The sequence below is a fragment of the Hyla sarda genome, unplaced genomic scaffold, assembly GCF_029499605.1.
Source record: "Hyla sarda isolate aHylSar1 unplaced genomic scaffold, aHylSar1.hap1 scaffold_471, whole genome shotgun sequence".
In the NCBI taxonomy this organism is placed as follows: domain Eukaryota; kingdom Metazoa; phylum Chordata; class Amphibia; order Anura; family Hylidae; genus Hyla; species Hyla sarda.
This window is the reverse complement of record NW_026610483.1, coordinates 143,542-168,786: the sequence shown is the minus strand read 5'-3', so window position 1 is coordinate 168,786 and position 25,245 is coordinate 143,542. Positions and strand designations below refer to the sequence as shown.

Below are 25,245 nucleotides of genomic sequence, written 5' to 3'. Positions count from 1 at the left end.
TCAGCACTGCTCTGCCTGAGCAGAACCATCACCGCCATAGGTTGTCAAATAACCCGGATTTAACCCACACAGGTAAGTCCAATGGGGTGCAGGCATGTCCTCTATGCTTACAGCTTCCCGTGGGTGTTGGTTTGATACCGTTTGGGGACAGCCAAGGAGGCATCTGCAGGCAACAAAGGTAGGTGTGTGCTTGTGTGTGTGTTTCCTATGCAGATCCTAAGCCCAGTGTCACATGCAAGTAGGAGGAGTAAGAAGGGTTCCTGGCAAATCCGGGTTATGGATTGCATTTAAAAAGGCCCCGTGGGAGTGCAATGGGCCCCTGTCTTGCTGCTTAGCAATAATGGTATGGGTTTAGGTTCTGCTGTGTGTACTGGTGGTTGACTGCCCCCCCAGCCCAGAGTGTGCATGGAAAATTGTCTGGCAGCCTCCCTGACAGCAAGCAGTGATAGTGCCCATGAAGGGGACCTTGTTGGGCCCGCCCCTTTCACGGTTATCGCTTCTCGGCCTTTTGGCTAAGATCAAGTGTAGTATCTGTTCTTATCAGTTTAATATCTGATACGTCCCCTATCTGGGGACCATATATTAAATGGATTTTTGAGAACGGGGGCCGATTTCGAAGCTTGCTTCCGTCGCCCTATGCATTGACCCGATATGGCAGTATCTTCGGGTACAGTGCACCACCCCCTTACAGGGTTAAAAAGAAAGATTCCTACTTTCATTGCTACCTGCTTGCTGGCTAGCCAGCTAGCCAGCCCTGTGGGCCTTGCTGCTGCTGCTGCTGCTGCTGCAGCCAAAAAACAAAAGGTGGTGCTGCTGCTGCTTCTGCTGCTTCTGCTTGTGTCTGGCCGCTGTTGGAGCGTCCAGGCACAGGACTTCTGCTGCTGCTGACTAAATGGCCTCCTTAATTGGATCATTTGAGTAGCCAGCACACCTGTGCAGGTAGGGCATGACATGATAGGCAGCTGCCTTGATAGCGGGTGGGTGCTGAATGTTCCTAATTGACAAAATAAGATTAATGCTTATGAAGAAATATAAAATCTCATCCCTTCCCCAATATCGCGCCACACCCCTACCCCTTAATTCCCTGGTTGAACTTGATGGACATATGTCTTTTTTCGACCGTACTAACTATGTAACTATGTAACATAACATGGGGGGGTCTCCTGGCTGTTCACACAGGTGTGTCATTGCTGTACATTGACCATGCATTGCTTCTGTGGTATTGCAAAGGCAAAGACAAATGCTTCCAGCCATCCATTGCACTAATGGATTGGTCATCAGCTGGCTGTCTATGTCCCGCATCAATATAGACCAAAGTACAGAGGGTTAGGCTATGCTATAGTGCACCTACCTGATGCATCAGAAGGTGCGAGGCCCTTGCTAAATTCTGTGCACAGACTTTGAGATCTATGCTTTAGACTGTATCTAAACCTGCTCCAACATGGACTGACATTCTGGCCTACTTTCAGCCGATGCGACTTGTCTGTCGCTGAACAGTCGCTTTTTATGTATTCAGCACCTATGTATAATGTTGTAAAAATGCTCTAGAAGCTAAAGTCGCAGAAATGTCACACATATTTGGCCTGCAACTTTCTGTGCGACAAATTCAGACAGGAAAAATCAGTATAAATCCTTAGAAAATTATCCCCCAGTGTCTCCATCTGCTGGCGGTATTGAATAAGCATTGCTGCACTGATGGGGTATGCATTAGACGAAAAAAAAAGAAGAAAAAGAAGAATAATACGCCCAGAAAAGAGGCGAAAAGGAGAAAAACGTAAAAAAACGTGAAAAAAAAGTAAGAGGAAGAGAAGGGAAAAAAAGGTGGAAATGGGTTTAAAAGTGATTTCGGCGGAGAAATATATATATATATATATATATATATATATATATATATATATATATATATATATACGCGCACACACACACATATATATAAACGTATTCTCCGTTGAGATATTGCAGCCGCTGCTGTGTCCAGGCCCAGGAGCCTTAGCACTGTGCTGTGATGTCACTCAATACCACTGACATCACTAGGTGTAAACAACATCTCTCCTTTGCTGTGTATGTGACTATGGAGCTGTTTGGTGATGTCGTCTATTACGGCCTTCATAGAAGCAACAGGAGATTGTTGCATCCATCTTGAACCCTCAGAACTACAGTGTTATGATGTCACTCACTTCCACAGGCCTTGCAGAGTGTAAACAACAACAACCCAGCTTTGTTGTGTATGTAACCATAGGGATTGTGATGTCACCTAGAACCTTCACAGCAGCGACAGCTTTATGAGGAGCATCAGCACTGCTCTGCCTGAGCAGAACCATCACCGCCATAGGTTGTCAAATAACCCGGATTTAACCCACACAGGTAAGTCCAATGGGGTGCAGGCATGTCCTCTATGCTTACAGCTTCCCGTGGGTGTTGGTTTGATACCGTTTGGGGACAGCCAAGGAGGCATCTGCAGGCAACAAAGGTAGGTGTGTGCTTGTGTGTGTGTTTCCTATGCAGATCCTAAGCCCAGTGTCACATGCAAGTAGGAGGAGTAAGAAGGGTTCCTGGCAAATCCGGGTTATGGATTGCATTTAAAAAGGCCCCGTGGGAGTGCAATGGGCCCCTGTCTTGCTGCTTAGCAATAATGGTATGGGTTTAGGTTCTGCTGTGTGTACTGGTGGTTGACTGCCCCCCAGCCCAGAGTGTGCATGGAAAATTGTCTGGCAGCCTCCCTGACAGCAAGCAGTGATAGTGCCCATGAAGGGGACCTTGTTGGGCCCGCCCCTTTCACGGTTATCGCTTCTCGGCCTTTTGGCTAAGATCAAGTGTAGTATCTGTTCTTATCAGTTTAATATCTGATACGTCCCCTATCTGGGGACCATATATTAAATGGATTTTTGAGAACGGGGGCCGATTTCGAAGCTTGCTTCCGTCGCCCTATGCATTGACCCGATATGGCAGTATCTTCGGGTACAGTGCACCACCCCCTTACAGGGTTAAAAAGAAAGATTCCTACTTTCATTGCTACCTGCTTGCTGGCTAGCCAGCTAGCCAGCCCTGTGGGCCTTGCTGCTGCTGCTGCTGCTGCTGCAGCCAAAAAACAAAAGGTGGTGCTGCTGCTGCTTCTGCTGCTTCTGCTTGTGTCTGGCCGCTGTTGGAGCGTCCAGGCACAGGACTTCTGCTGCTGCTGACTAAATGGCCTCCTTAATTGGATCATTTGAGTAGCCAGCACACCTGTGCAGGTAGGGCATGACATGATAGGCAGCTGCCTTGATAGCGGGTGGGTGCTGAATGTTCCTAATTGACAAAATAAGATTAATGCTTATGAAGAAATATAAAATCTCATCCCTTCCCCAATATCGCGCCACACCCCTACCCCTTAATTCCCTGGTTGAACTTGATGGACATATGTCTTTTTTCGACCGTACTAACTATGTAACTATGTAACATAACATGGGGGGGTCTCCTGGCTGTTCACACAGGTGTGTCATTGCTGTACATTGACCATGCATTGCTTCTGTGGTATTGCAAAGGCAAAGACAAATGCTTCCAGCCATCCATTGCACTAATGGATTGGTCATCAGCTGGCTGTCTATGTCCCGCATCAATATAGACCAAAGTACAGAGGGTTAGGCTATGCTATAGTGCACCTACCTGATGCATCAGAAGGTGCGAGGCCCTTGCTAAATTCTGTGCACAGACTTTGAGATCTATGCTTTAGACTGTATCTAAACCTGCTCCAACATGGACTGACATTCTGGCCTACTTTCAGCCGATGCGACTTGTCTGTCGCTGAACAGTCGCTTTTTATGTATTCAGCACCTATGTATAATGTTGTAAAAATGCTCTAGAAGCTAAAGTCGCAGAAATGTCACACATATTTGGCCTGCAACTTTCTGTGCGACAAATTCAGACAGGAAAAATCAGTATAAATCCTTAGAAAATTATCCCCCAGTGTCTCCATCTGCTGGCGGTATTGAATAAGCATTGCTGCACTGATGGGGTATGCATTAGACGAAAAAAAAGAAGAAAAAGAAGAATAATACGCCCAGAAAAGAGGCGAAAAGGAGAAAAACGTAAAAAAACGTGAAAAAAAAGTAAGAGGAAGAGAAGGGAAAAAAAGGTGGAAATGGGTTTAAAAGTGATTTCGGCGGAGAAATATATATATATATATATATATATATATATATATACGCGCACACACACACATATATATAAACGTATTCTCCGTTGAGATATTGCAGCCGCTGCTGTGTCCAGGCCCAGGAGCCTTAGCACTGTGCTGTGATGTCACTCAATACCACTGACATCACTAGGTGTAAACAACATCTCTCCTTTGCTGTGTATGTGACTATGGAGCTGTTTGGTGATGTCGTCTATTATGGCCTTCATAGAAGCAACAGGAGATTGTTGCATCCATCTAGAACCCTCAGAACTACAGTGCTATGATGTCACTCACTTCCACAGGCCTTGCAGAGTGTAAACAACAACAACCCAGCTTTGTTGTGTATGTAACCATAGGGATTGTGATGTCACCTAGAACCTTCACAGCAGCGACAGCTTTATGAGGAGCATCAGCACTGCTCTGCCTGAGCAGAACCATCACCGCCATAGGTTGTCAAATAACCCGGATTTAACCCACACAGGTAAGTCCAATGGGGTGCAGGCATGTCCTCTATGCTTACAGCTTCCCGTGGGTGTTGGTTTGATACCGTTTGGGGACAGCCAAGGAGGCATCTGCAGGCAACAAAGGTAGGTGTGTGCTTGTGTGTGTGTTTCCTATGCAGATCCTAAGCCCAGTGTCACATGCAAGTAGGAGGAGTAAGAAGGGTTCCTGGCAAATCCGGGTTATGGATTGCATTTAAAAAGGCCCCGTGGGAGTGCAATGGGCCCCTGTCTTGCTGCTTAGCAATAATGGTATGGGTTTAGGTTCTGCTGTGTGTACTGGTGGTTGACTGCCCCCCAGCCCAGAGTGTGCATGGAAAATTGTCTGGCAGCCTCCCTGACAGCAAGCAGTGATAGTGCCCATGAAGGGGACCTTGTTGGGCCCGCCCCTTTCACGGTTATCGCTTCTCGGCCTTTTGGCTAAGATCAAGTGTAGTATCTGTTCTTATCAGTTTAATATCTGATACGTCCCCTATCTGGGGACCATATATTAAATGGATTTTTGAGAACGGGGGCCGATTTCGAAGCTTGCTTCCGTCGCCCTATGCATTGACCCGATATGGCAGTATCTTCGGGTACAGTGCACCACCCCCTTACAGGGTTAAAAAGAAAGATTCCTACTTTCATTGCTACCTGCTTGCTGGCTAGCCAGCTAGCCAGCCCTGTGGGCCTTGCTGCTGCTGCTGCTGCTGCTGCAGCCAAAAAACAAAAGGTGGTGCTGCTGCTGCTTCTGCTGCTTCTGCTTGTGTCTGGCCGCTGTTGGAGCGTCCAGGCACAGGACTTCTGCTGCTGCTGACTAAATGGCCTCCTTAATTGGATCATTTGAGTAGCCAGCACACCTGTGCAGGTAGGGCATGACATGATAGGCAGCTGCCTTGATAGCGGGTGGGTGCTGAATGTTCCTAATTGACAAAATAAGATTAATGCTTATGAAGAAATATAAAATCTCATCCCTTCCCCAATATCGCGCCACACCCCTACCCCTTAATTCCCTGGTTGAACTTGATGGACATATGTCTTTTTTCGACCGTACTAACTATGTAACTATGTAACATAACATGGGGGGGTCTCCTGGCTGTTCACACAGGTGTGTCATTGCTGTACATTGACCATGCATTGCTTCTGTGGTATTGCAAAGGCAAAGACAAATGCTTCCAGCCATCCATTGCACTAATGGATTGGTCATCAGCTGGCTGTCTATGTCCCGCATCAATATAGACCAAAGTACAGAGGGTTAGGCTATGCTATAGTGCACCTACCTGATGCATCAGAAGGTGCGAGGCCCTTGCTAAATTCTGTGCACAGACTTTGAGATCTATGCTTTAGACTGTATCTAAACCTGCTCCAACATGGACTGACATTCTGGCCTACTTTCAGCCGATGCGACTTGTCTGTCGCTGAACAGTCGCTTTTTATGTATTCAGCACCTATGTATAATGTTGTAAAAATGCTCTAGAAGCTAAAGTCGCAGAAATGTCACACATATTTGGCCTGCAACTTTCTGTGCGACAAATTCAGACAGGAAAAATCAGTATAAATCCTTAGAAAATTATCCCCCAGTGTCTCCATCTGCTGGCGGTATTGAATAAGCATTGCTGCACTGATGGGGTATGCATTAGACGAAAAAAAAGAAGAAAAAGAAGAATAATACGCCCAGAAAAGAGGCGAAAAGGAGAAAAACGTAAAAAAACGTGAAAAAAAAGTAAGAGGAAGAGAAGGGAAAAAAAGGTGGAAATGGGTTTAAAAGTGATTTCGGCGGAGAAATATATATATATATATATATATATATATATATATACGCGCACACACACACATATATATAAACGTATTCTCCGTTGAGATATTGCAGCCGCTGCTGTGTCCAGGCCCAGGAGCCTTAGCACTGTGCTGTGATGTCACTCAATACCACTGACATCACTAGGTGTAAACAACATCTCTCCTTTGCTGTGTATGTGACTATGGAGCTGTTTGGTGATGTCGTCTATTATGGCCTTCATAGAAGCAACAGGAGATTGTTGCATCCATCTAGAACCCTCAGAACTACAGTGCTATGATGTCACTCACTTCCACAGGCCTTGCAGAGTGTAAACAACAACAACCCAGCTTTGTTGTGTATGTAACCATAGGGATTGTGATGTCACCTAGAACCTTCACAGCAGCGACAGCTTTATGAGGAGCATCAGCACTGCTCTGCCTGAGCAGAACCATCACCGCCATAGGTTGTCAAATAACCCGGATTTAACCCACACAGGTAAGTCCAATGGGGTGCAGGCATGTCCTCTATGCTTACAGCTTCCCGTGGGTGTTGGTTTGATACCGTTTGGGGACAGCCAAGGAGGCATCTGCAGGCAACAAAGGTAGGTGTGTGCTTGTGTGTGTGTTTCCTATGCAGATCCTAAGCCCAGTGTCACATGCAAGTAGGAGGAGTAAGAAGGGTTCCTGGCAAATCCGGGTTATGGATTGCATTTAAAAAGGCCCCGTGGGAGTGCAATGGGCCCCTGTCTTGCTGCTTAGCAATAATGGTATGGGTTTAGGTTCTGCTGTGTGTACTGGTGGTTGACTGCCCCCCAGCCCAGAGTGTGCATGGAAAATTGTCTGGCAGCCTCCCTGACAGCAAGCAGTGATAGTGCCCATGAAGGGGACCTTGTTGGGCCCGCCCCTTTCACGGTTATCGCTTCTCGGCCTTTTGGCTAAGATCAAGTGTAGTATCTGTTCTTATCAGTTTAATATCTGATACGTCCCCTATCTGGGGACCATATATTAAATGGATTTTTGAGAACGGGGGCCGATTTCGAAGCTTGCTTCCGTCGCCCTATGCATTGACCCGATATGGCAGTATCTTCGGGTACAGTGCACCACCCCCTTACAGGGTTAAAAAGAAAGATTCCTACTTTCATTGCTACCTGCTTGCTGGCTAGCCAGCTAGCCAGCCCTGTGGGCCTTGCTGCTGCTGCTGCTGCTGCTGCAGCCAAAAAACAAAAGGTGGTGCTGCTGCTGCTTCTGCTGCTTCTGCTTGTGTCTGGCCGCTGTTGGAGCGTCCAGGCACAGGACTTCTGCTGCTGCTGACTAAATGGCCTCCTTAATTGGATCATTTGAGTAGCCAGCACACCTGTGCAGGTAGGGCATGACATGATAGGCAGCTGCCTTGATAGCGGGTGGGTGCTGAATGTTCCTAATTGACAAAATAAGATTAATGCTTATGAAGAAATATAAAATCTCATCCCTTCCCCAATATCGCGCCACACCCCTACCCCTTAATTCCCTGGTTGAACTTGATGGACATATGTCTTTTTTCGACCGTACTAACTATGTAACTATGTAACATAACATGGGGGGGTCTCCTGGCTGTTCACACAGGTGTGTCATTGCTGTACATTGACCATGCATTGCTTCTGTGGTATTGCAAAGGCAAAGACAAATGCTTCCAGCCATCCATTGCACTAATGGATTGGTCATCAGCTGGCTGTCTATGTCCCGCATCAATATAGACCAAAGTACAGAGGGTTAGGCTATGCTATAGTGCACCTACCTGATGCATCAGAAGGTGCGAGGCCCTTGCTAAATTCTGTGCACAGACTTTGAGATCTATGCTTTAGACTGTATCTAAACCTGCTCCAACATGGACTGACATTCTGGCCTACTTTCAGCCGATGCGACTTGTCTGTCGCTGAACAGTCGCTTTTTATGTATTCAGCACCTATGTATAATGTTGTAAAAATGCTCTAGAAGCTAAAGTCGCAGAAATGTCACACATATTTGGCCTGCAACTTTCTGTGCGACAAATTCAGACAGGAAAAATCAGTATAAATCCTTAGAAAATTATCCCCCAGTGTCTCCATCTGCTGGCGGTATTGAATAAGCATTGCTGCACTGATGGGGTATGCATTAGACGAAAAAAAAGAAGAAAAAGAAGAATAATACGCCCAGAAAAGAGGCGAAAAGGAGAAAAACGTAAAAAAACGTGAAAAAAAAGTAAGAGGAAGAGAAGGGAAAAAAAGGTGGAAATGGGTTTAAAAGTGATTTCGGCGGAGAAATATATATATATATATATATATATATATATATATATATACGCGCACACACACACATATATATAAACGTATTCTCCGTTGAGATATTGCAGCCGCTGCTGTGTCCAGGCCCAGGAGCCTTAGCACTGTGCTGTGATGTCACTCAATACCACTGACATCACTAGGTGTAAACAACATCTCTCCTTTGCTGTGTATGTGACTATGGAGCTGTTTGGTGATGTCGTCTATTATGGCCTTCATAGAAGCAACAGGAGATTGTTGCATCCATCTAGAACCCTCAGAACTACAGTGCTATGATGTCACTCACTTCCACAGGCCTTGCAGAGTGTAAACAACAACAACCCAGCTTTGTTGTGTATGTAACCATAGGGATTGTGATGTCACCTAGAACCTTCACAGCAGCGACAGCTTTATGAGGAGCATCAGCACTGCTCTGCCTGAGCAGAACCATCACCGCCATAGGTTGTCAAATAACCCGGATTTAACCCACACAGGTAAGTCCAATGGGGTGCAGGCATGTCCTCTATGCTTACAGCTTCCCGTGGGTGTTGGTTTGATACCGTTTGGGGACAGCCAAGGAGGCATCTGCAGGCAACAAAGGTAGGTGTGTGCTTGTGTGTGTGTTTCCTATGCAGATCCTAAGCCCAGTGTCACATGCAAGTAGGAGGAGTAAGAAGGGTTCCTGGCAAATCCGGGTTATGGATTGCATTTAAAAAGGCCCCGTGGGAGTGCAATGGGCCCCTGTCTTGCTGCTTAGCAATAATGGTATGGGTTTAGGTTCTGCTGTGTGTACTGGTGGTTGACTGCCCCCCAGCCCAGAGTGTGCATGGAAAATTGTCTGGCAGCCTCCCTGACAGCAAGCAGTGATAGTGCCCATGAAGGGGACCTTGTTGGGCCCGCCCCTTTCACGGTTATCGCCTGATTGTTTTGCAAGTTTACATAGGAAAGTTGAAGGCCAAAATGTTAATTTCTAAGTTAAGATGGATTTTAAAGCATTTGGTTTTCTTTTCCTAGTTATTATGACTTTGGTTGTAACAACTATTAATGTAAGAAGTATTGAGTCTGAAATTAGGAGAGCTGCAATTTTTGATATTCTTGAGAATGTTAGAAGTGATGTGATATGTTTACAGGAGTGTGCAATAAAGTCAGCACCTTATGCAAATGAGTGGAAGTGTGGGCAGTCCTTCTGGTCCACATGTGCAGAAAACAAAAATGAAGGTGTGGGGATTTTATTGCGAAACAGGGACATTAAAGTTTTAAATTGCCAAATTTTAGTACCTGGTCGTTGTATGGTTTTAATTTTTGAGGTTTTGGGCCAGAGGATGAGAATTTTTAATGTGTATGCTCCAGCAGAAAAACAAGCACGTTTGTCTTTTTTAGAGTCCCTTAAGTTTTTTATCCCTGGTCGTGAAGATACTATTATTGTTGGCGATTTTAACTGCATTAGATCCGTCAATGATCGTGAGAGCTCTGCTGAGGTTAGAACTGATATTACTTCCAATGTTTTAAATCAAATTATTCAAGACTTGCATTTTACTGATGTTGGACTGATGGTTAGCACTGATGAAAGATATACGTACATATCAGATAGTGGCCGCTGTAAATCCCGGATCGATTACATCCTGGTCTCTGATGGGATTAAGGTGGTCCGGTGCAATCAAATGATGTCAACTTTCTCAGACCACAAGATGGTGTCGGCTGAGATAAGTGTCACAGAGTCCCTTCATTTTGGGAGGGGGCTCTGGAAATTAAATGTAAGTCTATTGGAAGATGAGGAAGTAATGGCCGGTTTTAAAGATTTTTTTTTATCTTGTACTTCTAAACAATCTGTTTTTAGTAATGTTTTAGCTTGGTGGGATTGGGCAAAAAGTGAGTTTGCTAAGTATTTTAAGTTCATTTGCATAAGGAGGGCACAAGAAAAGAGGAGGGGTTATGAAAGGCTTATCTCACGTTTAGAAACTCTCTTTAAGTTTAAACATGTTGGTGTGGAGGTGGAGGAGGAAATTGAGAAGGTGAAAATTGAGATTAAGAACAGGTTGTTGGAAAGAGGTAGAAATATTGTTTTTAAATCCAAAGTTCAACATTTGGAGGAAAATGAACAATGTACAAGATATTTCTTTAAAAAATGTTTTAATGCTAGGGGTGTTTTTAAGTCTGTTTTAACTCCTACAGGGGAAGTTGTTGGTGATGAGATGGTGAAGGAGATTGGCAGATTTTATGAAACACTTTTTAGTAATAAGAGCAGAGCCAGTGAGACGGAGATGAATGATTATTGTAATATTTTAGAGAATAATGTCCCTGAAGGAAAAAGTGCATTTTTAATTGAGGAAGTTTGTGAAGGGGAGATCAAGCAGGCTCTGGACAAGACAGCGAAAGGGAAGACACCGGGCTGTGATGGCCTCCCCTTTGAGTTTTATTCAGTTTTTTGGCATATTTTAAAGCAAGATTTTACACGGGTGGTGCAATATGTTTTTAACTCAGGTATTTTAGCGGAGTCTATGAAGAAAGGAGTTATTACCTTGATACATAAGAAAGGTGATGAAAGAGATTTGAAAAACTGGAGGCCGATCACATTATTGAATACAGATTATAAGATCATTGCAAAGATTGTGGCGAACAGGATGAGTGACATAGTTGAGCACCTTGTTGGAGAATACCAAGTTTGTGCAGTGCCAAATAGGAGAATAACTGATAATTTATTAGTTTTAAGAGACTCTATTTATTATAGTAATTTTAATAAGAATGCACTTTTTGTGGAATCCATTGATTTTGAAAAAGCTTATGACAGAGTTGCTCATGATTTTATGTTTATGGTTTTAAAGCATATGGGTATTCCTGAGAAGCTACTGTTTGTGATTAAAAGTTTTTATTATGGGGCAACAAGTCAGATTTTAGTCAATGGACATGTGGGGCCGGGTTTTAATATTTTATCAGGAGTACGACAGGGATGCCCACTCTCCCCAATTTTATTCATTTGTGTCATTGAAGCCTTGCTCAAAAATGTACAGAAGGACAAATGTGTGAGTGGTGTTTTTATCCCGGGAAGTAATGGAAGGAATTTGAAGGTTTTAAGTTACATGGATGATGTGGTTTTTACTTGCACTTCCCAAGCTGATCTTAACAGAGTGAATTTGCATGTAAAGATTTTTTGTTGTATTGCTGGTATGAAAGTCAATTGGGGGAAGTGCCAATTGAGTAATTTTGGAAAGCAAGGAAAAGTGGTGGTGGATGGCGTGGATGAGAAGGAAGATATTGAAGTGTTAGGGGTTGTTTTTGAAAAAAATCTAAAAGGAGGGAAAAGTTATGAGAAGTTGGAGGAGAAGATAGAGAAGAAATTATCTTTTTGGAAATTGAGAAACTTGTCCCTTAAAGGTAAAGTTCTGATTTTAAAGGCAGTAATTTTGCCACTACTATTATATACTGCAATGGTTTTCCCACCCGGCAAATTATGGACCAGAAGGATGACAAGGAAGTTGTTTATTTTTTTCTGGGGTTCAAAGATGGAAAAGATGAAGAGGGAGGAAGTGATGAAGAGCGTGAAGAAAGGCGGATATAATTTCCCGGATATTAATCTGTTTTTAAAGACTCATTACTTTCTTTTAATTTATAAAGTGTCTCAGTGCAATAATTGGGTGGCAGACATGAGCAGGTATTTGGCAGGATGGTTGTTTTCCAAATGGGGCTGGTGTGAGAAGGATCTGAGGAGACCAATAGCGCAAGTTATACCTACCTTCTATGTGGTTCTCAGGTCTTTCAGTGATCAATTTGGTTTGAGTTCCCTGGGAAAACCTGAGAAAAAGAAAATTGAAAATGAAATAAGAAAAAATGAGAGATTATATGAAGTACCATTCTGCACTACTGCTCAGTCTGTGAAGATCTGGAATCTTTTTAATGTTAGAGGATTATCCAATAGACAGAGAGATGTAAACTGGATGACTTTTCATGGCTGCCTCCCAACCAGAGCTTTCCTGAATGGACGAGGAATAAGAGTGAGCGAGAAATGTCCAAGAGAGGGTTGTGGAGGCAGGGAGGATACAGTGCACTTATTTTGGAACTGTTTTTATGCAAGAGAATTTTTTATGCTTCTACAGAGGTTTTTTTCTGCAATCACGGGATATGTTGATTTTAATTTTGAGAAGATTTTTATTGGTCAGGATTTTAGCAGGAGAGAGGACACACGTGAAAGCTGGATTGTATTTTCTGTTTTTAAAGAAGTTTTATGGGATTCTAGAAACCTGCTTGTTTTTAAAAATGTGTGTATTTCTCCAAGGGAGTTGAAGAGACTTTTTTTTGGAAGGTTGTTTATTATTTTTCTATTTGACAAGAAGAGAATGGGAGAGGAAGAGGCTGAAAAGATTTGGAGATACAAGGAATGGAGAAAGTTGTAAGTATCCTGATCAAGGTTTTGAATTTGTGCTTCTCTTATAGTTTTCTTATTGAGATATTTTTCCGCATGATGTTTTTTCAGACTTTGTTTAGAAGTGATGAGTTTTGGTAGGTGACCTGATGATCGCTTGAACAATAGTCTGTAACTGAGGAAAAAAAAAAAAAAAAAAAAAAATCTGTTCTTATCAGTTTAATATCTGATACGTCCCCTATCTGGGGACCATATATTAAATGGATTTTTGAGAACGGGGGCCGATTTCGAAGCTTGCTTCCGTCGCCCTATGCATTGACCCGATATGGCAGTATCTTCGGGTACAGTGCACCACCCCCTTACAGGGTTAAAAAGAAAGATTCCTACTTTCATTGCTACCTGCTTGCTGGCTAGCCAGCTAGCCAGCCCTGTGGGCCTTGCTGCTGCTGCTGCTGCTGCTGCAGCCAAAAAACAAAAGGTGGTGCTGCTGCTGCTTCTGCTGCTTCTGCTTGTGTCTGGCCGCTGTTGGAGCGTCCAGGCACAGGACTTCTGCTGCTGCTGACTAAATGGCCTCCTTAATTGGATCATTTGAGTAGCCAGCACACCTGTGCAGGTAGGGCATGACATGATAGGCAGCTGCCTTGATAGCGGGTGGGTGCTGAATGTTCCTAATTGACAAAATAAGATTAATGCTTATGAAGAAATATAAAATCTCATCCCTTCCCCAATATCGCGCCACACCCCTACCCCTTAATTCCCTGGTTGAACTTGATGGACATATGTCTTTTTTCGACCGTACTAACTATGTAACTATGTAACATAACATGGGGGGGTCTCCTGGCTGTTCACACAGGTGTGTCATTGCTGTACATTGACCATGCATTGCTTCTGTGGTATTGCAAAGGCAAAGACAAATGCTTCCAGCCATCCATTGCACTAATGGATTGGTCATCAGCTGGCTGTCTATGTCCCGCATCAATATAGACCAAAGTACAGAGGGTTAGGCTATGCTATAGTGCACCTACCTGATGCATCAGAAGGTGCGAGGCCCTTGCTAAATTCTGTGCACAGACTTTGAGATCTATGCTTTAGACTGTATCTAAACCTGCTCCAACATGGACTGACATTCTGGCCTACTTTCAGCCGATGCGACTTGTCTGTCGCTGAACAGTCGCTTTTTATGTATTCAGCACCTATGTATAATGTTGTAAAAATGCTCTAGAAGCTAAAGTCGCAGAAATGTCACACATATTTGGCCTGCAACTTTCTGTGCGACAAATTCAGACAGGAAAAATCAGTATAAATCCTTAGAAAATTATCCCCCAGTGTCTCCATCTGCTGGCGGTATTGAATAAGCATTGCTGCACTGATGGGGTATGCATTAGACGAAAAAAAAGAAGAAAAAGAAGAATAATACGCCCAGAAAAGAGGCGAAAAGGAGAAAAACGTAAAAAAACGTGAAAAAAAAGTAAGAGGAAGAGAAGGGAAAAAAAGGTGGAAATGGGTTTAAAAGTGATTTCGGCGGAGAAATATATATATATATATATATATATATATATATATATATATATATACGCGCACACACACACATATATATAAACGTATTCTCCGTTGAGATATTGCAGCCGCTGCTGTGTCCAGGCCCAGGAGCCTTAGCACTGTGCTGTGATGTCACTCAATACCACTGACATCACTAGGTGTAAACAACATCTCTCCTTTGCTGTGTATGTGACTATGGAGCTGTTTGGTGATGTCGTCTATTATGGCCTTCATAGAAGCAACAGGAGATTGTTGCATCCATCTAGAACCCTCAGAACTACAGTGCTATGATGTCACTCACTTCCACAGGCCTTGCAGAGTGTAAACAACAACAACCCAGCTTTGTTGTGTATGTAACCATAGGGATTGTGATGTCACCTAGAACCTTCACAGCAGCGACAGCTTTATGAGGAGCATCAGCACTGCTCTGCCTGAGCAGAACCATCACCGCCATAGGTTGTCAAATAACCCGGATTTAACCCACACAGGTAAGTCCAATGGGGTGCAGGCATGTCCTCTATGCTTACAGCTTCCCGTGGGTGTTGGTTTGATACCGTTTGGGGACAGCCAAGGAGGCATCTGCAGGCAACAAAGGTAGGTGTGTGCTTGTGTGTGTGTTTCCTATGCAGATCCTAAGCCCAGTGTCACATGCAAGTAGGAGGAGTAAGAAGGGTTCCTGGCAAATCCGGGTTATGGATTGCATTTAAAAAGGCCCCGTGGGAGTGCAATGGGCCCCTGTCTTGCTGCTTAGCAATAATGGTATGGGTTTAGGTTCTGCTGTGTGTACTGGTGGTTGACTGCCCCCCAGCCCAGAGTGTGCATGGAAAATTGTCTGGCAGCCTCCCTGACAGCAAGCAGTGATAGTGCCCATGAAGGGGACCTTGTTGGGCCCGCCCCTTTCACGGTTATCGCTTCTCGGCCTTTTGGCTAAGATCAAGTGTAGTATCTGTTCTTATCAGTTTAATATCTGATACGTCCCCTATCTGGGGACCATATATTAAATGGATTTTTGAGAACGGGGGCCGATTTCGAAGCTTGCTTCCGTCGCCCTATGCATTGACCCGATATGGCAGTATCTTCGGGTACAGTGCACCACCCCCTTACAGGGTTAAAAAGAAAGATTCCTACTTTCATTGCTACCTGCTTGCTGGCTAGCCAGCTAGCCAGCCCTGTGGGCCTTGCTGCTGCTGCTGCAGCCAAAAAACAAAAGGTGGTGCTGCTGCTGCTTCTGCTGCTTCTGCTTGTGTCTGGCCGCTGTTGGAGCGTCCAGGCACAGGACTTCTGCTGCTGCTGACTAAATGGCCTCCTTAATTGGATCATTTGAGTAGCCAGCACACCTGTGCAGGTAGGGCATGACATGATAGGCAGCTGCCTTGATAGCGGGTGGGTGCTGAATGTTCCTAATTGACAAAATAAGATTAATGCTTATGAAGAAATATAAAATCTCATCCCTTCCCCAATATCGCGCCACACCCCTACCCCTTAATTCCCTGGTTGAACTTGATGGACATATGTCTTTTTTCGACCGTACTAACTATGTAACTATGTAACATAACATGGGGGGGTCTCCTGGCTGTTCACACAGGTGTGTCATTGCTGTACATTGACCATGCATTGCTTCTGTGGTATTGCAAAGGCAAAGACAAATGCTTCCAGCCATCCATTGCACTAATGGATTGGTCATCAGCTGGCTGTCTATGTCCCGCATCAATATAGACCAAAGTACAGAGGGTTAGGCTATGCTATAGTGCACCTACCTGATGCATCAGAAGGTGCGAGGCCCTTGCTAAATTCTGTGCACAGACTTTGAGATCTATGCTTTAGACTGTATCTAAACCTGCTCCAACATGGACTGACATTCTGGCCTACTTTCAGCCGATGCGACTTGTCTGTCGCTGAACAGTCGCTTTTTATGTATTCAGCACCTATGTATAATGTTGTAAAAATGCTCTAGAAGCTAAAGTCGCAGAAATGTCACACATATTTGGCCTGCAACTTTCTGTGCGACAAATTCAGACAGGAAAAATCAGTATAAATCCTTAGAAAATTATCCCCCAGTGTCTCCATCTGCTGGCGGTATTGAATAAGCATTGCTGCACTGATGGGGTATGCATTAGACGAAAAAAAAGAAGAAAAAGAAGAATAATACGCCCAGAAAAGAGGCGAAAAGGAGAAAAACGTAAAAAAACGTGAAAAAAAAGTAAGAGGAAGAGAAGGGAAAAAAAGGTGGAAATGGGTTTAAAAGTGATTTCGGCGGAGAAATATATATATATATATATATATATATATATATATATATATATACGCGCACACACACACATATATATAAACGTATTCTCCGTTGAGATATTGCAGCCGCTGCTGTGTCCAGGCCCAGGAGCCTTAGCACTGTGCTGTGATGTCACTCAATACCACTGACATCACTAGGTGTAAACAACATCTCTCCTTTGCTGTGTATGTGACTATGGAGCTGTTTGGTGATGTCGTCTATTATGGCCTTCATAGAAGCAACAGGAGATTGTTGCATCCATCTAGAACCCTCAGAACTACAGTGCTATGATGTCACTCACTTCCACAGGCCTTGCAGAGTGTAAACAACAACAACCCAGCTTTGTTGTGTATGTAACCATAGGGATTGTGATGTCACCTAGAACCTTCACAGCAGCGACAGCTTTATGAGGAGCATCAGCACTGCTCTGCCTGAGCAGAACCATCACCGCCATAGGTTGTCAAATAACCCGGATTTAACCCACACAGGTAAGTCCAATGGGGTGCAGGCATGTCCTCTATGCTTACAGCTTCCCGTGGGTGTTGGTTTGATACCGTTTGGGGACAGCCAAGGAGGCATCTGCAGGCAACAAAGGTAGGTGTGTGCTTGTGTGTGTGTTTCCTATGCAGATCCTAAGCCCAGTGTCACATGCAAGTAGGAGGAGTAAGAAGGGTTCCTGGCAAATCCGGGTTATGGATTGCATTTAAAAAGGCCCCGTGGGAGTGCAATGGGCCCCTGTCTTGCTGCTTAGCAATAATGGTATGGGTTTAGGTTCTGCTGTGTGTACTGGTGGTTGACTGCCCCCCAGCCCAGAGTGTGCATGGAAAATTGTCTGGCAGCCTCCCTGACAGCAAGCAGTGATAGTGCCCATGAAGGGGACCTTGTTGGGCCCGCCCCTTTCACGGTTATCGCTTCTCGGCCTTTTGGCTAAGATCAAGTGTAGTATCTGTTCTTATCAGTTTAATATCTGATACGTCCCCTATCTGGGGACCATATATTAAATGGATTTTTGAGAACGGGGGCCGATTTCGAAGCTTGCTTCCGTCGCCCTATGCATTGACCCGATATGGCAGTATCTTCGGGTACAGTGCACCACCCCCTTACAGGGTTAAAAAGAAAGATTCCTACTTTCATTGCTACCTGCTTGCTGGCTAGCCAGCTAGCCAGCCCTGTGGGCCTTGCTGCTGCTGCTGCTGCTGCTGCAGCCAAAAAACAAAAGGTGGTGCTGCTGCTGCTTCTGCTGCTTCTGCTTGTGTCTGGCCGCTGTTGGAGCGTCCAGGCACAGGACTTCTGCTGCTGCTGACTAAATGGCCTCCTTAATTGGATCATTTGAGTAGCCAGCACACCTGTGCAGGTAGGGCATGACATGATAGGCAGCTGCCTTGATAGCGGGTGGGTGCTGAATGTTCCTAATTGACAAAATAAGATTAATGCTTATGAAGAAATATAAAATCTCATCCCTTCCCCAATATCGCGCCACACCCCTACCCCTTAATTCCCTGGTTGAACTTGATGGACATATGTCTTTTTTCGACCGTACTAACTATGTAACTATGTAACATAACATGGGGGGGTCTCCTGGCTGTTCACACAGGTGTGTCATTGCTGTACATTGACCATGCATTGCTTCTGTGGTATTGCAAAGGCAAAGACAAATGCTTCCAGCCATCCATTGCACTAATGGATTGGTCATCAGCTGGCTGTCTATGTCCCGCATCAATATAGACCAAAGTACAGAGGGTTAGGCTATGCTATAGTGCACCTACCTGATGCATCAGAAGGTGCGAGGCCCTTGCTAAATTCTGTGCACAGACTTTGAGATCTATGCTTTAGACTGTATCTAAACCTGCTCCAACATGGACTGACATTCTGGCCTACTTTCAGCCGATGCGACTTGTCTGTCGCTGAACAGTCGCTTTTTATGTATTCAGCACCTATGTATAATGTTGTAAAAATGCTCTAGAAGCTAAAGTCGCAGAAATGTCACACATATTTGGCCTGCAACTTTCTGTGCGACAAATTCAGACAGGAAAAATCAGTATAAATCCTTAGAAAATTATCCCCCAGTGTCTCCATCTGCTGGCGGTATTGAATAAGCATTGCTGCACTGATGGGGTATGCATTAGACGAAAAAAAAGAAGAAAAAGAAGAATAATACGCCCAGAAAAGAGGCGAAAAGGAGAAAAACGTAAAAAAACGTGAAAAAAAAGTAAGAGGAAGAGAAGGGAAAAAAAGGTGGAAATGGGTTTAAAAGTGATTTCGGCGGAGAAATATATATATATATATATATATATATATATATATATATATATATATATACGCGCACACACACACATATATATAAACGTATTCTCCGTTGAGATATTGCAGCCGCTGCTGTGTCCAGGCCCAGGAGCCTTAGCACTGTGCTGTGATGTCACTCAATACCACTGACATCACTAGGTGTAAACAACATCTCTCCTTTGCTGTGTATGTGACTATGGAGCTGTTTGGTGATGTCGTCTATTATGGCCTTCATAGAAGCAAGAGGAGATTGTTGCATCCATCTAGAACCCTCAGAACTACAGTGCTATGATGTCACTCACTTCCACAGGCCTTGCAGAGTGTAAACAACAACAACCCAGCTTTGTTGTGTATGTAACCATAGGGATTGTGATGTCACCTAGAACCTTCACAGCAGCGACAGCTTTATGAGGAGCATCAGCACTGCTCTGCCTGAGCAGAACCATCACCGCCATAGGTTGTCAAATAACCCGGATTTAACCCACACAGGTAAGTCCAATGGGGTGCAGGCATGTCCTCTATGCTTACAGCTTCCCGTGGGTGTTGGTTTGATACCGTTTGGGGACAGCCAAGGAGGCATCTGCAGGCAACAAAGGTAGGTGTGTGCTTGTGTGTGTGTTTCCTATGCAGATCCTAAGCCCAGTGTCACATGCAAGTAGGAGGAGTAAGAAGGGTTCCTGGCAAATCCGGGTTATGGATTGCATTTAAAAAGGCCCCGTGGGAGTGCAATGGGCCCCTGTCTTGCTGCTTAGCAATAATGGTATGGGTTTAGGTTCTGCTGTGTGTACTGGTGGTTGACTGCCCCCCAGCCCAGAGTGTGCATGGAAAATTGTCTGGCAGCCTCCCTGACAGCAAGCAGTGATAGTGCCCATGAAGGGGACCTTGTTGGGCCCGCCCCTTTCACGGTTATCGCTTCTCGGCCTTTTGGCTAAGATCAAGTGTAGTATCTGTTCTTATCAGTTTAATATCTGATACGTCCCCTATCTGGGGACCATATATTAAATGGATTTTTGAGAACGGGGGCCGATTTCGAAGCTTGCTTCCGTCGCCCTATGCATTGACCCGATATGGCAGTATCTTCGGGTACAGTGCACCACCCCCTTACAGGGTTAAAAAGAAAGATTCCTACTTTCATTGCTACCTGCTTGCTGGCTAGCCAGCTAGCCAGCCCTGTGGGCCTTGCTGCTGCTGCTGCTGCTGCTGCAGCCAAAAAACAAAAGGTGGTGCTGCTGCTGCTTCTGCTGCTTCTGCTTGTGTCTGGCCGCTGTTGGAGCGTCCAGGCACAGGACTTCTGCTGCTGCTGACTAAATGGCCTCCTTAATTGGATCATTTGAGTAGCCAGCACACCTGTGCAGGTAGGGCATGACATGATAGGCAGCTGCCTTGATAGCGGGTGGGTGCTGAATGTTCCTAATTGACAAAATAAGATTAATGCTTATGAAGAAATATAAAATCTCATCCCTTCCCCAATATCGCGCCACACCCCTACCCCTTAATTCCCTGGTTGAACTTGATGGACATATGTCTTTTTTCGACCGTACTAACTATGTAACTATGTAACATAACATGGGGGGGTCTCCTGGCTGTTCACACAGGTGTGTCATTGCTGTACATTGCTTCTGTGGTATTGCAAAGGCAAAGACAAATGCTTCCAGCCATCCATTGCACTAATGGATTGGTCATCAGCTGGCTGTCTATGTCCCGCATCAATATAGACCAAAGTACAGAGGGTTAGGCTATGCTATAGTGCACCTACCTGATGCATCAGAAGGTGCGAGGCCCTTGCTAAATTCTGTGCACAGACTTTGAGATCTATGCTTTAGACTGTATCTAAACCTGCTCCAACATGGACTGACATTCTGGCCTACTTTCAGCCGATGCGACTTGTCTGTCGCTGAACAGTCGCTTTTTATGTATTCAGCACCTATGTATAATGTTGTAAAAATGCTCTAGAAGCTAAAGTCGCAGAAATGTCACACATATTTGGCCTACAACTTTCTGTGCGACAAATTCAGACAGGAAAAATCAGTATAAATCCTTAGAAAATTATCCCCCAGTGTCTCCATCTGCTGGCGGTATTGAATAAGCATTGCTGCACTGATGGGGTATGCATTAGACGAAAAAAAAGAAGAAAAAGAAGAATAATACGCCCAGAAAAGAGGCGAAAAGGAGAAAAACGTAAAAAAACGTGAAAAAAAAGTAAGAGGAAGAGAAGGGAAAAAAAGGTGGAAATGGGTTTAAAAGTGATTTCGGCGGAGAAATATATATATATATATATATATATATATATATATATATATATATATATACGCGCACACACACACATATATATAAACGTATTCTCCGTTGAGATATTGCAGCCGCTGCTGTGTCCAGGCCCAGGAGCCTTAGCACTGTGCTGTGATGTCACTCAATACCACTGACATCACTAGGTGTAAACAACATCTCTCCTTTGCTGTGTATGTGACTATGGAGCTGTTTGGTGATGTCGTCTATTATGGCCTTCATAGAAGCAACAGGAGATTGTTGCATCCATCTAGAACCCTCAGAACTACAGTGCTATGATGTCACTCACTTCCACAGGCCTTGCAGAGTGTAAACAACAACAACCCAGCTTTGTTGTGTATGTAACCATAGGGATTGTGATGTCACCTAGAACCTTCACAGCAGCGACAGCTTTATGAGGAGCATCAGCACTGCTCTGCCTGAGCAGAACCATCACCGCCATAGGTTGTCAAATAACCCGGATTTAACCCACACAGGTAAGTCCAATGGGGTGCAGGCATGTCCTCTATGCTTACAGCTTCCCGTGGGTGTTGGTTTGATACCGTTTGGGGACAGCCAAGGAGGCATCTGCAGGCAACAAAGGTAGGTGTGTGCTTGTGTGTGTGTTTCCTATGCAGATCCTAAGCCCAGTGTCACATGCAAGTAGGAGGAGTAAGAAGGGTTCCTGGCAAATCCGGGTTATGGATTGCATTTAAAAAGGCCCCGTGGGAGTGCAATGGGCCCCTGTCTTGCTGCTTAGCAATAATGGTATGGGTTTAGGTTCTGCTGTGTGTACTGGTGGTTGACTGCCCCCCAGCCCAGAGTGTGCATGGAAAATTGTCTGGCAGCCTCCCTGACAGCAAGCAGTGATAGTGCCCATGAAGGGGACCTTGTTGGGCCCGCCCCTTTCACGGTTATCGCTTCTCGGCCTTTTGGCTAAGATCAAGTGTAGTATCTGTTCTTATCAGTTTAATATCTGATACGTCCCCTATCTGGGGACCATATATTAAATGGATTTTTGAGAACGGGGGCCGATTTCGAAGCTTGCTTCCGTCGCCCTATGCATTGACCCGATATGGCAGTATCTTCGGGTACAGTGCACCACCCCCTTACAGGGTTAAAAAGAAAGATTCCTACTTTCATTGCTACCTGCTTGCTGGCTAGCCAGCTAGCCAGCCCTGTGGGCCTTGCTGCTGCTGCTGCTGCTGCTGCAGCCAAAAAACAAAAGGTGGTGCTTCTGCTGCTTCTGCTTGTGTCTGGCCGCTGTTGGAGCGTCCAGGCACAGGACTTCTGCTGCTGCTGACTAAATGGCCTCCTTAATTGGATCATTTGAGTAGCCAGCACACCTGTGCAGGTAGGGCATGACATGATAGGCAGCTGCCTTGATAGCGGGTGGGTGCTGAATGTTCCTAATTGACAAAATAAGATTAATGCTTATGAAGAAATATAAAATCTCATCCCTTCCCCAATATCGCGCCACACCCCTACCCCTTAATTCCCTGGTTGAACTTGATGGACATATGTCTTTTTTCGACCGTACTAACTATGTAACTATGTAACATAACATGGGGGGGTCTCCTGGCTGTTCACACAGGTGTGTCATTGCTGTACATTGACCATGCATTGCTTCTGTGGTATTGCAAAGGCAAAGACAAATGCTTCCAGCCATCCATTGCACTAATGGATTGGTCATCAGCTGGCTGTCTATGTCCCGCATCAATATAGACCAAAGTACAGAGGGTTAGGCTATGCTATAGTGCACCTACCTGATGCATCAGAAGGTGCGAGGCCCTTGCTAAATTCTGTGCACAGACTTTGAGATCTATGCTTTAGACTGTATCTAAACCTGCTCCAACATGGACTGACATTCTGGCCTACTTTCAGCCGATGCGACTTGTCTGTCGCTGAACAGTCGCTTTTTATGTATTCAGCACCTATGTATAATGTTGTAAAAATGCTCTAGAAGCTAAAGTCGCAGAAATGTCACACATATTTGGCCTGCAACTTTCTGTGCGACAAATTCAGACAGGAAAAATCAGTATAAATCCTTAGAAAATTATCCCCCAGTGTCTCCATCTGCTGGCGGTATTGAATAAGCATTGCTGCACTGATGGGGTATGCATTAGACGAAAAAAAAGAAGAAAAAGAAGAATAATACGCCCAGAAAAGAGGCGAAAAGGAGAAAAACGTAAAAAAACGTGAAAAAAAAGTAAGAGGAAGAGAAGGGAAAAAAAGGTGGAAATGGGTTTAAAAGTGATTTCGGCGGAGAAATATATATATATATATATATATATATATATATATATATATATACGCGCACACACACACATATATATAAACGTATTCTCCGTTGAGATATTGCAGCCGCTGCTGTGTCCAGGCCCAGGAGCCTTAGCACTGTGCTGTGATGTCACTCAATACCACTGACATCACTAGGTGTAAACAACATCTCTCCTTTGCTGTGTATGTGACTATGGAGCTGTTTGGTGATGTCGTCTATTATGGCCTTCATAGAAGCAACAGGAGATTGTTGCATCCATCTAGAACCCTCAGAACTACAGTGCTATGATGTCACTCACTTCCACAGGCCTTGCAGAGTGTAAACAACAACAACCCAGCTTTGTTGTGTATGTAACCATAGGGATTGTGATGTCACCTAGAACCTTCACAGCAGCGACAGCTTTATGAGGAGCATCAGCACTGCTCTGCCTGAGCAGAACCATCACCGCCATAGGTTGTCAAATAACCCGGATTTAACCCACACAGGTAAGTCCAATGGGGTGCAGGCATGTCCTCTATGCTTACAGCTTCCCGTGGGTGTTGGTTTGATACCGTTTGGGGACAGCCAAGGAGGCATCTGCAGGCAACAAAGGTAGGTGTGTGCTTGTGTGTGTGTTTCCTATGCAGATCCTAAGCCCAGTGTCACATGCAAGTAGGAGGAGTAAGAAGGGTTCCTGGCAAATCCGGGTTATGGATTGCATTTAAAAAGGCCCCGTGGGAGTGCAATGGGCCCCTGTCTTGCTGCTTAGCAATAATGGTATGGGTTTAGGTTCTGCTGTGTGTACTGGTGGTTGACTGCCCCCCAGCCCAGAGTGTGCATGGAAAATTGTCTGGCAGCCTCCCTGACAGCAAGCAGTGATAGTGCCCATGAAGGGGACCTTGTTGGGCCCGCCCCTTTCACGGTTATCGCTTCTCGGCCTTTTGGCTAAGATCAAGTGTAGTATCTGTTCTTATCAGTTTAATATCTGATACGTCCCCTATCTGGGGACCATATATTAAATGGATTTTTGAGAACGGGGGCCGATTTCGAAGCTTGCTTCCGTCGCCCTATGCATTGACCCGATATGGCAGTATCTTCGGGTACAGTGCACCACCCCCTTACAGGGTTAAAAAGAAAGATTCCTACTTTCATTGCTACCTGCTTGCTGGCTAGCCAGCTAGCCAGCCCTGTGGGTCTTGCTGCTGCTGCTGCTGCTGCTGCAGCCAAAAAACAAAAGGTGGTGCTGCTGCTGCTTCTGCTGCTTCTGCTGCTTCTGCTTGTGTCTGGCCGCTGTTGGAGCGTCCAGGCACAGGACTTCTGCTGCTGCTGACTAAATGGCCTCCTTAATTGGATCATTTGAGTAGCCAGCACACCTGTGCAGGTAGGGCATGACATGATAGGCAGCTGCCTTGATAGCGGGTGGGTGCTGAATGTTCCTAATTGACAAAATAAGATTAATGCTTATGAAGAAATATAAAATCTCATCCCTTCCCCAATATCGCGCCACACCCCTACCCCTTAATTCCCTGGTTGAACTTGATGGACATATGTCTTTTTTCGACCGTACTAACTATGTAACTATGTAACA

General features: G+C 44.8%; 9 non-coding genes and 1 pseudogene across 9 annotated transcripts; all 10 read left to right on the top strand.

The window, feature by feature from the left end:
• The first annotated feature begins 492 nt into the window (after positions 1-492).
• On the top strand, positions 493-683 carry LOC130336170 (U2 spliceosomal RNA). Its single transcript, XR_008877643.1, has one exon. It is a non-coding gene; the product is annotated as a U2 spliceosomal RNA (small nuclear RNA).
• Positions 684-2,783: 2,100 nt separating this feature from the next.
• LOC130336168 (U2 spliceosomal RNA) lies at positions 2,784-2,974 on the top strand. The gene has a single exon (XR_008877642.1). It is a non-coding gene; the product is annotated as a U2 spliceosomal RNA (small nuclear RNA).
• Positions 2,975-5,053: 2,079 nt separating this feature from the next.
• On the top strand, positions 5,054-5,244 carry LOC130336166 (U2 spliceosomal RNA). Its single transcript, XR_008877640.1, has one exon. It is a non-coding gene; the product is annotated as a U2 spliceosomal RNA (small nuclear RNA).
• Positions 5,245-7,323: 2,079 nt separating this feature from the next.
• LOC130336165 (U2 spliceosomal RNA) lies at positions 7,324-7,514 on the top strand. Its single transcript, XR_008877639.1, has one exon. It is a non-coding gene; the product is annotated as a U2 spliceosomal RNA (small nuclear RNA).
• Positions 7,515-13,193: 5,679 nt separating this feature from the next.
• LOC130336214 (U2 spliceosomal RNA) lies at positions 13,194-13,398 on the top strand (annotated as a pseudogene).
• A 2,089-nt stretch (positions 13,399-15,487) lies between these two features.
• On the top strand, positions 15,488-15,678 carry LOC130336164 (U2 spliceosomal RNA). The gene has a single exon (XR_008877638.1). It is a non-coding gene; the product is annotated as a U2 spliceosomal RNA (small nuclear RNA).
• A 2,078-nt stretch (positions 15,679-17,756) lies between these two features.
• Positions 17,757-17,947, top strand: LOC130336163 (U2 spliceosomal RNA). Its single transcript, XR_008877637.1, has one exon. It is a non-coding gene; the product is annotated as a U2 spliceosomal RNA (small nuclear RNA).
• Positions 17,948-20,040: 2,093 nt separating this feature from the next.
• LOC130336162 (U2 spliceosomal RNA) lies at positions 20,041-20,231 on the top strand. Its single transcript, XR_008877636.1, has one exon. It is a non-coding gene; the product is annotated as a U2 spliceosomal RNA (small nuclear RNA).
• A 2,082-nt stretch (positions 20,232-22,313) lies between these two features.
• On the top strand, positions 22,314-22,504 carry LOC130336268 (U2 spliceosomal RNA). Its single transcript, XR_008877725.1, has one exon. It is a non-coding gene; the product is annotated as a U2 spliceosomal RNA (small nuclear RNA).
• Positions 22,505-24,582: 2,078 nt separating this feature from the next.
• LOC130336267 (U2 spliceosomal RNA) lies at positions 24,583-24,773 on the top strand. Its single transcript, XR_008877724.1, has one exon. It is a non-coding gene; the product is annotated as a U2 spliceosomal RNA (small nuclear RNA).
• Positions 24,774-25,245: the final 472 nt, after the last annotated feature.